The 13,613-nt window shown below is 36.2% G+C and overlaps 1 long non-coding RNA gene across 1 annotated transcript in view; it reads left to right on the top strand.

The window, feature by feature from the left end:
• Positions 1 to 3,725: 3,725 nt before the first annotated feature.
• Positions 3,726 to 13,613, top strand: part of LOC140700590 (uncharacterized) — a 133,325-nt gene continuing 123,437 nt past the window's right edge. Inside the window, exon 1 of the long non-coding RNA XR_012079005.1 lies at positions 3,726 to 4,205. This is a non-coding gene — a long non-coding RNA (uncharacterized lncRNA). The remainder of the gene's footprint in view (positions 4,206 to 13,613) is intronic.

The raw sequence follows: 13,613 nt of genomic DNA, 5'->3' as shown, positions 1-13,613 counted from the left end.
CATAGCAGGAATGTATGAGTGTGTTACAATCCACACAAGACTGAGGGGGAGGAGAACACAGGAGACAGGAAGCAGTCAGACACTGACAAGTCATTCTCAGAGGAAGTGCGTGGACCAGCTCTTGTTGAGAGGGGGAACTAGTGGGCAAAACTAAGGACATAAGTGGTTCCTATGTATATAATAAGTATTTTATCTTATTTGAGGTTAGCAAAATCATTTAGTATGTATAATGTGTTATTCTCTATCATGTTCCTTTTAAAACATTACTAGCTCCAGTAGAGAATACCAATAGGTTAGTGAAATAGTTTAATTTGGGTGAATTTTACCAGCTACCTGTTCCCTGGATTAATGCCCAGACTGGACAGTTTCTACTGACTTGAATCTACCTGTATCTTTATTTTCCTGATAGGAACAAAAGGGCTTTCTTTGGGTACTTACTTGTATATTTGAGATAAAGGATCTTTGATGAAACTGAGTTGTGTACAAGTGTAAACAAGCTGCTTACTCTCAAAAAACACTTCACTTTCCAAGTGCAGAAAGGTGTAAATTTAATGACAAACCTCTACAAATAAATCACTCCATATACACTTGCTGATATATGAGTATACAGTGCTTTCAGAAACAAGTAGAAATGGACTTAAATCCTTATATGGACATGTAAATTCTTCACATTTGAAAAATATGACCAAGGACATTAAAATATTCACAGAGGCCCCTTTTCAAAAGAATTGACTGAAGATTTTTTCTGCCTGCAACAGATTGTACTTAATTGTCCTGAGGAGTACTAGAAAAATCTGTATCTTTGTCCCTCACAACAGGTGTGAAGGCTGATGCTCTGCTGGAGGATAGCACACTTTTAAACCTGCTCTGAGTAAATCGTTGGTACATTATAAATTTCCCGGAAGCGCTCAGTTATCAGATTTAAAAGAGCAGGCATGCATAGTCGTCAAGTAAATGGTTTATAACAAACATAGTTATAGTTATATATGGTGCTGTTTGAAAATGTAAAAAGCATGGCATGGAAGCGTAAAAATGCATCCTTGAATAAGATGCCAAGGAGAGAAAACCTTGACATTACTGGCTTTAGTAAGTGCGTGCATGTGTGTGTGTGTGTGTATGTGTGTGTGTATGTGTGTGTGTGTTTCCTCTTGCTATTTCTGAGTTTTCCTGGAAATCCATAGAATGTAATCCTTTGGTATTTTGCTAAGGCACATGTAGCGTGGAGCTTATTTTAGTCACAGAATTTATGTTAATGACTTTGTAAATTCTTTTCTTTCTGATCCTATAGAATCATTATAAATTGGAAGAGGATCAGTTGAAATTTTTCACTAATAATTACTCCATTTTTATGGGAGAAATTATATGTTGTAATGACATTTTTAAATGCTTCTCATGGATGTTATTGTTCTGTCATATGAACAAAGGTACTATTAGAAACATGTTTCCGTGTATATTAGGAATTCTGAGAAGGAACAGAACCTGATAACAATGAATTATTAGCACATATGTGTGGGCGGTCCAGGAGTGGTGATGAAGTTATGTGATTTGCTGTTTATAGCTATTCTCTGCTATTGCTTTTATGTTTAATTCCTAAAGAACAAAAATTATTTGGAGGAGCTAGGAAGGCCAAAACTGTAGCTCAATTTCAAAGAGCAAGGCAAGGATTGAGGGCAGTTGGCAGCCCAGAGAGTAAGACCAAGGAGGACAAGGTTTGGAGAAGGGGCAGAGGTTCACAGTAGCAAATGCAAACAATGTAAAAGAAGGAGGAAGACTGCAGGTTGGTTGTATTTCCTGGAATAAAAGTCCCTGGCTTTCTTAATAGGTGGTTGTCTAATCTCTTTTTTGAATACCACTTTTGAGATAGGACAGTCTATTTTGGAGTTGTTCTAATTTTCTAAAAGTTATGTATTGTATATTGAACACAAATCTTCAGTTTCTTTTAATCCCTTGATATTAGATAATGTCCAGATACTTCACAATTCCTCCTTTTAATAAATATTAACTGAGGACCTGCTGTGTGTAGGCACTGTTATTAGTGCTGGGTATACTTTGTTAACCAGACAAAGTCTGAGGACATGACACTTACATTTTAGTGAGGGCAGACAAAAATATGCAAGCAAATAGTGAACACAAACCAAAAAATCAGAGTGACAACTAGTGTTTAGAGAATTAAATAGGGTGGTATCATATGGCGTGATTGGGAGGCCAAAGGAGACTTCCCTAACTACGTAATTTGCAAACTATGCAAAGATTGGAGCATTTAACTCTAGGGCACAGTTAGGGAAAGAGAACAAGTTATGTACGTTATAAAAGGATCACTCTAGCTGCTGGGCGGAGAATGGATGATGAAGAAGCAAGAGTGGATGAGATGTGACACCAGGGAGCTATTGTGATGGTTCTGGTGGGAGTTTGGGTTGGGGTAATAGTGATGGAGAGGGAGAGAAATGAACATACTGGGAGATATGTTTTGGAAGACTTGATGGATAGACTGGATGTTGAATATAAGGAAAGAGAGGAGTCAAAGACAACACAAAAATCTTTGGTTTGCACAGTGGGTGGTGCTCCTGTTCCTCAGAGGGGAACACACACATATTGTCATTTCTTTCTCGGTATTAAAATGTTATAAGTGATACGGTTTACAAATGTATTTGACATATCAGATGAAGGATAATTAGAAAGGAAGATGTTTACCATTATAGAGTTTATTCTGTTCTTGCTAGAGTCCAAATACATATACCTGTCCTAAATTAACTAACATTTTATTTATTTATAATTATTTATTTTTATTGAAGTACAGTCTGTTTACAATTATGTGCAAATTTCTAGTGTACAGCATAATGTTTCAGTCATCCATATACATACATATATTCCTTTTCATATAGTTTTTCATTACAGGTTACTACAAGATATTGAATATAGTTCCCTGTGCTATACAGTATGAACTTTTTGCTTCTCTATTATATATATAGTAGTTAGTATCTGCAAATCTCAAACTCCCAATTTATCCCTTCCCACCCTCTTTCTCTCCAGGTAACCATGAGTTTGTTTTCTATGTCTATGAGTCTGTTCCTGTTTTGTAAATACGTTCATTTGTATCTTCTTTTTAGATTCCAGATATAAATGAAATTATATGGTATTATCTCTTTCTCTTTCCGGCTTACTTCACTTAGAATGACGATCTGCAGGTCCATCCATGTTGCCACAAATTCATTTTTATGGCTGAGTAGTATTCCATTGTATAAATATATCACAACTTCTTTATCCAGTCATCTGTCAGTGGGCATTTAGGTTGCTTGCATGTCTTGGCTATTGTATATAATGCTGCTATGAATATTGGGGTGCATGTGCCTATTGGGGTGCATGTGTCTTAAACTCATTTTAGAAGGTAAAATAGCTGCTAAAGACAAGATGTTTATAGAATGCATTAGTTATCTTCTTCATACATTGAGATCTCTTAGGCAGTATTTAACAAAGAAAAAAATTATACCTTTTGAAAGTTACAGTGTGAAAAATTAGGAAAAAATAAGTGGCAAAAGAAAAATATCTTGGGAAAATATTTAAATAGGTAAAACTGACAAAGGGTTAATATCTTTAACTTTTAAGGATTCTCGCAAACGAATTGGAAACACCTGGTGTGTCCCCACCGGCGCATGCGCGCGCACGGCACCCTGGGAAGGCGCCCTCAGGGCAGCCATTTGCCTTCCGAGGAGGCTTTCTGGAGCGAGCGTCCGAAGAGGTTGGTGGCGGTGTGGCCGGTGTTTTCTTTGGCAGGTGTCAGGGCTGGTGGAGCAGCCGCCAGAGGAAAGCACCGTGGTTCGGTCTCAAAACTGTTGGGTGAGTTAATGGGCCGGACGGAAACCGTGCCCTGGACGAGCAGCGCAGCAACGTGCGGTTGGGCCCGGACAGAGTTTGTAAATATTATCTGTGTGGTTTTTGTCCCGCGGAGCTGTTCTTTCAAAACAAATGAACGAGCAGAACAAACCCTGACAAGCACCCCATTGGGAAAATGAGCGCAGTACGTGGAAAGGCAGTTCACGAAAGAAAAGGTGAAGAGCATGAGAGAAAGCTCAGCCACACTAATAATCAGGTCATCTAGGATTTAAAATGTTAATGAGAAAATACGGTAGATATGAGCATAAACTCTGGAACTAGAATTCCTGCGTTTGAAGACCAATGCCTACAGCTTACTAACTGGATAACTTTGGGTGAGTAACTTAACCTATCTTTGCTTGAGTTTCCCCACCTGTAAAATGGGGTCATAGTAGTATCTATCTCAAGGTGGTTTTGCATATTAAGTGGGTGTTTAGAACAGTTCCTAAGATGTAATAATTACTTTATGAGTTTTAGAAATTATTCTTATTAGTCTAATCACTGTTAAATGTTTATAAGATGGCAATACTTAATATTGGCTAGGTGGGGGAAATGGGTGTTTTCCTACACTGTAGATGAGACTGTAGGTTGATCCATTATTTTTGGGGAGAGGTTTTACAGTATGTCTCAAAAGTCTTAAATGAAATCTTTAATAAAATTCTACTTTTGGGAACTGAGCCAAAGATCTATATAATTATTTGTTCATACTTATAATGGTAAAAAATTATAAACAACTTTACTTCCAGGTAAAGAGGTGATTTGAATATATACATTTAATTTCATGCACTCTCTCAATTTCATTAAAACTACAATAAAAAGATTGTTTTTTATTTAAGTAAAATTCACATATACAGAAATATACAAATATTAAAGTGTTATAATTGGATGAGTTTTGAAAAATATATGTATCTGTGCTACCAAGCTCCCAATCAGAAACATTTCTTTTCCCCTAGAAAGTTCCTTCATGCCCCATTCCAGTCAATTCTCACCTCCAAAGGCTATACTTTTCAGATTTCTTTCACCATAAATTAGTTCTGCTTGTTGTTGGACTTAATATAAATGGAATCATGCAGTATGGATTCTTTTGTGTCTGGCTTCTTTCATTCAATGTGGTTCTGAAAATCCATTCATGTTGTTATACTAACATTTACTCCTCTTTATTCCTGTGTCCTCTATTTCTTTGTTGCTGAGTTGTGTTGCATTTTTTGAACATAATAGAATTTATTTATTTTTCCTATTGATGATATTTTTGTTGTTTTGACAATTCATTATCATGAATAAAGTTGCGAACACTTGTGCAAGACTTTTTGTGATCATATGTTTTCATCTTTCTTGAGTAAATTCTTAGGGGTCAAATTGCTGGGTCATAGGATAAGGGTATGTTTAATATTATAGTGAGCTGCTGGACAGTTTTATAAAGTGATTGTACCATTTTATACCTTCACCAGTATGTATATTGTTTAATGCACATTGCTCCATTTCTTTGCTAACATTTGATGTTGTCAGATTTTTAAATTTTCAGCTGTTCCATTAGGCGTGAAGTACTGTATAATTGTAGTTGTATTTTGCTTTTCTTTACTGACTAATGATGTGGAGCATCTTTTCTTGTGCTAATTGGCCACTCACACATCTTCAGTGAAGTATCTATTTAGGACTTTTGCCGAAGGTTGTAAAGATATTCCCCTAACTTTTTTTTTCTGGTAAGCCTTATTATTTTAGTAAACAGACATACTTCATTTTATTGCATTTCAATTTATTGCACTTTGCAGATTTTGTGTTTTTGACAAATTGAAGTCTTGTGGCAACACTGAGTTGAGGAAGTCTAACAGTATTTTTTTTCCCAACAGCATGTGCTCACTTCTTGTCTCTGTCACATTTTGGTAATTCTCATAATATTTCAAGCTTTTTCATTATTGTTATATTTGTTATGGTGATAATCTTCGATTGTAATTGTTTTGGGGCATCAGGAATTGCACCCATATAAGATGGCAGCTTAATCAATAAATGTAGCATGTGTTCTGACACCTCCACTGACTGGCCGTTCCCCTGTCTCTCCTTTCTCCTTGGGGCTCCCTATTTCTTGAGACACAATAATATTGAAATTAGACCAACTGAAAACCCTGCAATGGCCTCTTAAGTATACAAGTGGAAGGAAGAGTTGAATATCCCTACCTTTAAATCAAAAGCTAGAAATGATTAAGTTTAGTGAGAAAGCATGACAAAAGCTGAGACAGGCCAAAAGCTAGGCCTCTTGCATCTAATCGGTAGTCAGGTTGTGAATGCAAAGGAAAAGTTCTTGAAGGAAATTAAAAGTGCTACACCAGTGAGCACATGAATAAGAAAGGACAACAGCCTTATTGCTGACATGGAGAAAGTTGTAGTGGTCTGGATAGAAGATGAAACTACCATAGGACTCCCTTAAACCAAAGCCTAATCCAGAGCGTGGCCCTAACTCTTTAATTCTGTGAAGGCTGAGAGAGGTGAGGAAGCTGCAGAAGAAGAATTTGAAGCTAGAAGAGGTTGGTTCATGATGTATAAGGAAAGAAACCATCTCCATAGCATAAAGGTGCTAATGGAGAAGCTGCAGTAAGTTATTCAGGATTTCAATGTAGATAAACAGCCTCATATTGGAAGAAGATGCCATGTAGGACTCTCATAGCTAGAGAGAAGTTAATGCCTGGCTTCAAACCTGCAAAGGACAAGCTAACTCCCTTGATAGGGGTTAATGTAGCTGGTAACTTGAAGTTGAGGCCAATGCTCATTTACCATTATGAAAATCCTAGGGCCCTTAAGAATTATGCTAAATCCACACTGACTATGCTCTCTATATAGAACAACAAAGCCTGGATGACAGCATGTCTCTTTACAGCATGGTTTACTGAATATTTTAAGCCAACAGTTGAGACCCTGTGCTCAGAAAAAAAAGATTCCTTTGAAAATATTACTACTCATTGACAATATGCCTGCTTACCCAGGAGCTCTGATGGAGATACATCACAAGATTCATGTTGTTTTCATGTCTTCTCACACAACATCCATTCTACAGCCCATGGACCATGGAGTCATTTTGACTTCCAAGTCTTATTATCTTGGAGATAAATTTTGTAAGGCTAAAGCTGCCATAGACTGATTCCTCTGATGGATCTGGGCAAAGTAAGTTGGAAACCTTCTGGAAAGAATTCACCATTCTAGATTCTATGAAGAACATGTGGGATTCATAGGGAAAAGAGAAAATACCAGCATTAACAGGAGTTTGGAGGAAGTTGATTTCCAACCCTCATGGATGACTTTGAGGGGTTCAAGACTTCATTGGAGGAAGTAACTGCAGATGTGATGAATGTAGCAAGAGAACTAGAATTGGAAGTGGAGCCTGAGATGTGACTGAATTACTACAATCTCAAGATAAAACTTTAACAGATGAGTAATTGCTTCTTATGGATGAGCAAAGAAAGATGCTTTGAGATGGAATCTACTCCTGGTGAAGATGCTGCAAGAACTGTTGCAAGACAACAAAGGATTAAGAATATCATAATAATTTGGTTGGTAAAACAATGGCAGGATGTGAGAGGACTGACTCCAATTTTTAAAGAAGTTCTACTGTGAGTAAAATGCTGTCATACAGCATTGCATGCTGGAAGAGTCAATAGATGTGGCAAACTTCATTATTGTCTTATTTTGAGAAATTGCCACAGCCACCCCAGCCTTCAGCAGCCACTACCCTGATCAGTCAGTAGCCATCAACATTGAGGCAAGATCCTCCACCAGCAGAAAGATTATGACTTGTTGAAGGCTCAGATGATGGTTAACATTTTTTAGGAAAAAAGTATTTTTAAATTAAAGTATATACATTAGTTTTTTAGACATAACACTATTGTACATTTAATGGACAATATAGTGTAAACATAACTTTTACATGTACTTGGAAACAAAAAATGTTCTGTGACTCACTTTATTGCAATATTCACTTTTTTGTGGTGGTCTGTAACCAAACCTCTAATATCTCTGAGGTGTGCCTGTATACATTTAGGTTTATGATCTCTTTCAAATCAATTTTTGTGTATGATGTGAAGTAGAGGTTGAGGTTTGTTTTTTCTAGTTGTTCCAACTCAATTTATTAAAAAGACTTTTTGTTCCCCATTGTTATGTTGGTATCTTTGTTGAAAGTCAAATGTACATGTACATTTTTTTCTAAATTCTACATTTTGTTAAATTGGTTTCTTTACTCATTCTTTACTCATTCTTATTCTAAAGTTATAGTCTTGATTACCATAACTTTACAAAAAGTCTTCAAACAGGTTTGTGAATGGTCCACAGTTTCTTCTTTAAACTTGTGTTGACTATTCTAGATCCTTTGAATTTTCATGTAAATTTTAGAATCAACTTGTCAGTTGCTCCCTAGAAGTCTAGAGATACACACAGCACAAAGACACTTACACACAAGTATACAGATATTTGTTTTTGTTTAGTTTGATTTAGCAACTAATTGTAAGCATTCTCCATGTTGACTAATGAAGAACTAGCACAATATACCATGTCACATTCACACAGTGGCATTTTATGCAGCTATTAAAGGATAAAAAAGTAGATGTGTAAGTGCTGATATGGACATTCTTCAAGAAGTATTGTTAAGTGAAAAACATCAATATGTGGAGCAGTGTATAGAGTATGTTCCCATTTGTTTTAAAAGTAAGGGTATAAATACACTATATACTTTCTATCTGTGTGTCAAATTAATTGGTTCATTTAACTTAAGAGTTTAGAGTGAAGTTGTCCTCAAATAAGACTGGACCCAGGAGCTCATAGGATGTACTAGATGCTACCTCTTGCTCTGTAGCTGGACTCCACTTTTTTCTTTTTGGTTCGTTGTCAGGCACCTTCTATGCCATTGGCAGTTCCACGCTTCCATGGTCCTCACAGTGTGTAGGAGACATTATCCATCTCACAGTTCCTTCATCAAATCTAAGATTTGGTCTGGTTTGAGTTAAATGCCCATCCTGTGGGCATGGAGGGGTATGAATGGAGCCTTGACTGGCCAAGTGGATCCATGTGCTCATACCTGTAACTACAGGAGAAGTCACCATGGGGAAGGAGCAGTTCAATGGAAGGGATGATGGGTAAATTAAACTACATATGCCCATATAGTGACCTTAATAACACCTTACTGTTCATGAACAGTATGATGATTTTTCTCCAAAAAGTAGCTAAAATTGTGCTCCTGCGTCTCAAGAAATTCTTCCATGCTCTGCCTCTCACTCTCTAGCTTGGACACACTCATTCTTTTCTGCTTTTCTTGGTTTCCAGCTTGTGAACTTTTTTCTGTTTCTCTCATTTAACCTAATCCATTTGGAGTCAGTACCTACTTGTCATAACTGCTAAGGATTGCTTTTGGTGTCCATCTTTGACCTTGACCCACAGATCATACAGTTTGGTTTAATGTACTACACCCTCTGGGAAAATCTGCTTTACTCCCTGTGATTAGTCTTAGTTCAATCTCTGGGCTCACCAGAGATCAGACAAAATTATCTGAACTGTTGTTCTGGTTGTTTTTATTAGTCCTTTATGGATCTCCCTCCCTCCCTCCCTTCCTACTGTCTGTCTGTCTGTCTATGTATCTGTCTATCTAATTTGTCAAAAGGACTTCTTTCATGCCTTTATTTCCCTGCTAGGTATTCTTGACTCTCATAAAGTTACTTGAGTGGACACTAAACTGAATACAGTACCTGATCTCCTCCTTGTTTCTAATTAAGAATCAGGTAATATTGTTGTGTGGCCATAGATTATAAAGATTAAATTATTCTATAAGCTTTTACTATTTTATATTCAAAATAAATCTGGCTGTTAGTGTTTTGTTAATGAATTAGTTTTTCTGTTGTAGAACAGTTTATTAATCTGGAATTGGTTTGGATTAAAACTGTCCTGCTGTGATTATCACTAACTGTTTACGGAGGAGGGCAAGATTATGAGATAAGGATGTGTTGAGATAAAAATAAGCTGAGGGGTGATATAATAATAGTGAAATGAAAGGATGAAATTGGGTATTTGGGTGAGTTTTAAAACCATGTTAAATGAATTAAGCCATTGTCCAGATTAAGAAAGCCAGGTAGGCATAAGAAGTTCAGAGAACAAAAGCTTTTTATTACAGTTGTGTATCTACTCAGATAATGACTTGCTAATTTTGAGGGTATGGGGAAAGGGACTGCTTTTGTTTTAGCTTCACAGTTAAACTAGTAGATATAGTATTTGACTAGTTTGATACTGAGTCATTCACTCATGCTTAACCAGTGAGGGTGACATATTCTTTAGTTGTATTTATGTTTAGTTTTTAAATGGAACAATCTCTTCATCATACAACTAAGACCACGTAAAAGCCCAGTCCCTGCAAGTATCCCCCACTCATTTTTTGGGCTCATGCATGCCACTCTTGCTTTGCCTGGTCTTTAACATTTGGGCTACTGTGCTCAGGCCACATCCTGTTTTGATATTTTGTTTAGACTTCCTAGCATGCTGGACTACGGCGCTGGACCATTTAAAATGTATATTATTCAACTAATTTTGCTTATTGCAAACAAAATGAGAAAAACAAGTAGAATTGTAAAGAATGATTTAAAGACCAGTCGTAATACCAGCTAAAATAATTACCAGTGTCAAATACTGACCTTTTATTGTATTTCATCAAATCTAAGACACCATTGACTAGAACTTCCACTGTTTTACCCCTAGGAAAGGAGACACGCTGTCAAACTATGACATACAGCTTTCTTTCCTATGGAAAAGTTAATACTCATTGGAAGAGTTCTTTTAGACTTGTTTAGATATAGACTTCCATAATGGATGACTTTAGGACATGTCTAAGATGGAAAATAGAAGAAAAATGTATTAGTTAAAATAGTTCTAAAACTCTTCATATTCAGGGTCCATCAGTTCCATGTCACTTTTTGATTCAGAGTTGTCAATATCTGTGTTTTTACTAATGGTTTCATCCTCAATGCTATCAAAAACATTGATGATGCAGTATTGCTTAAAAGTGAGTTCCACTATTATATGCAAGATTTTTATCCAAGATCATCAATTTTCCCTTTTTTCCTTGTAGCATTGGTACTCTCCTCTCACCAGTTTTGGGTGGGCATGTGGTGGTCCAGTTATAGACATTTCTGAGCTTCCTTGGTAGTTTGGTGCTTTGGTCTGAATGCTTGTGTCCCTCCACAGTTCACATTGAAATCCTAACCCCCAAAGGTGATGGTATTAGTAGGTGAGACATTTAGTAGGTGATTAGGTCATGAGGGTAGAACCTATCTCATGAATGGGATTAGTACCCTTATAAAAGAGATCCCACAGAGCTTCCTAACCCTTCTGCTATGTGAATACAAGAATTCTGCAACCAGAAGAGGGGCCTCACTCAACCATGCTGGTGTCACAGTCTTGGACTTCCAGCTTCCAGAACTGTGAGAAATAAATTTTGGCTGTTTATATGCCATGCAGTCTGTGGTGTTTTATTATAGCAGCCTGAACTGACTAAGAAACTTGTTATGACCATGTTTTGACTGATGCGATAGGAGAAGTGGTGCGTGCAACTTGCAGTTTGCTTATCTTCCACTTTCTCTGTCACCTTTTCCTGGGGATAAGAAGCAGACATGGTGATAGTGAGCCCGCTTAAATCATGTAGAAGGAGATACCCTGGGGATGGTGGAACAACTCGATGGAAAGAGCTGGCTCTTTGGATTACTGTGTAAAGCAGAGATGCCTACCTGCCAAGAGTGAACAGCAGCTCTCATGGAAGGGAAAAGTAAACCTTTCATCTTTTTAAAACCGATGGTATTGTCAAAGCAGCCAAATTAATATTCATATTATATATTCTGTTTTTAAAATTCCTTTTTTATTTACTACCATATTGAAAAATACTTTTATTTACCATTAATTTTTAAATGGCTAAATAATATTCAAGGTACAGATACATCATTATTTATTTAACTGTACCCCTACCATTGGGCATTTAGGTTGTTCCAATTTTTCTATGTTGTAAATAATACTGGAATGAAAATTCTACTGTTGTATACATGTACATATACACACAGTAAACACACACATATACATGAATATGTGCACATACAGAGCTGTTTCGCTCAAATAAATTCCTGTAAGTAGAATGACTTGATCAAAGGCCTTTCACATTTTTAAGGCTTTAAAGATTATCAGGTTAACTGCCAGTGTTTCTGCATTAATTTACCCTACCACTGGGAATATATATGGAATATATGAATATATATTGCTATACAATATTAAATTTGTAAAAATGTTTTTGAGGTTTAATTTGTGTACAATAAGTCCACAGATTTTAAGTGCTCAGTTCCATAAGCTTTGACAATTGTATACACTCATGTAACTGCCACACCCCAAAAAATATAGAACATTACCACCACCTGGAAACTTACCTTGTGCCCTTTTCCTTAATCACCATCCTGTAGAGGCAAGTATTGTTTGATTTCTAATTTTGCCTATTTAGGGGCTTCTTATATATATGGAATCACACAGGAGGTATTCTTTTGTTTCTAGTTTCTTTGCTTTCATTTTTGAGATTCATCCATGTTGCAAATATCAGTAGTGTCCTGTCATATGATGTCACTACAATGGAAAAAAAGTCTGTTCTCTGGTTGATAAATACTTGTATTGTTTCCATGTTTGGGCTATAAGGAATATGAGTTTTTGTGAATGTATGTTTTTCATTTGGTTTGTCTTAAGTAAATACCTAAAGTGGGATTGCTGGGTCATAGGTAGATGTGTATTTAACTTTTAAAGAAACTGACATGAGCTCTCAAAAGTGGTTGTACAACTTTCTGCTTCCACCAGCAGTGTGTGAGAGTTCTAGATGCTTCTTATCCTAGCAAACAGCTGTCAATCTTTTAGATTTCAGCCATCCTGGTGGTTGTGGGACTGTTAATTCCTATTTTCCTTTTGACTAAGGATGTTGAGCTTCTTTGTATATGCTTATTGGCTATTCATATATCTTTTGTAAAGGATTTGTACAACTCTTTTATCCATTTTTACAAATTGAGTTTTCATTTTATTATTGATTTATAGGAGTTCTTTATATGTTTTGGACACAAGTTCTTCATCAGATATATGTGTTGTGAGTTTTATTTTCTAGAGTGTCGTTTTATATGGAGAAATTTTAATTAGGATAAAGTGTAATATATCGTTTTTTTCTGTTGTGCTTAGTTGTTTCTTGTGTATTTTAAGAAATTTTTGCCTACCACAGACTTACAAAGACATTCTCCTATTTTTTTTTCTAGGAGCTTTATGGTTCTAATGTTTCCAACATGGTTTATGATTTGTCTCAAATTAACTCTGTTATTGCAATGAAGTAGGTGTAAGGTCCATTTATTTTCCATTTTTTATATCAAGCTTTCCAACACATTGGTTAAAATAACGTCTTAAAAATATTTGCTAATACATAAGTATAAGTTGTGTTTTATCGTTGCTCTATGTCCTGATGAACTGTTGGCTTTGAGTACTTCCCTAAGGTTCCATGTTCCTACAATTTAGAGTCACAGCTGTTCCAGTAGCCAACCCCAAAGGGCTACATTTCTGACTTCAGTAAAAGAAATCTCATTTTCTTTTTGAGAGATGTAAAGTTACCTTAACAGGACTGATCTAGTGACACCCATGTTAATCAAGATTAGAAAATACCCAGAAGAATTATTGGCAACCATCTATCTACTTTAAATTAGTCAGGATTTAGACTGATT

This window comes from Vicugna pacos, chromosome 2, assembly GCF_048564905.1.
Source record: "Vicugna pacos chromosome 2, VicPac4, whole genome shotgun sequence".
In the NCBI taxonomy this organism is placed as follows: Eukaryota; Metazoa; Chordata; class Mammalia; order Artiodactyla; family Camelidae; genus Vicugna; species Vicugna pacos.
Note: the sequence above shows the minus strand (reverse complement) of the source record. Positions and strands in the feature narration are given on the sequence as shown.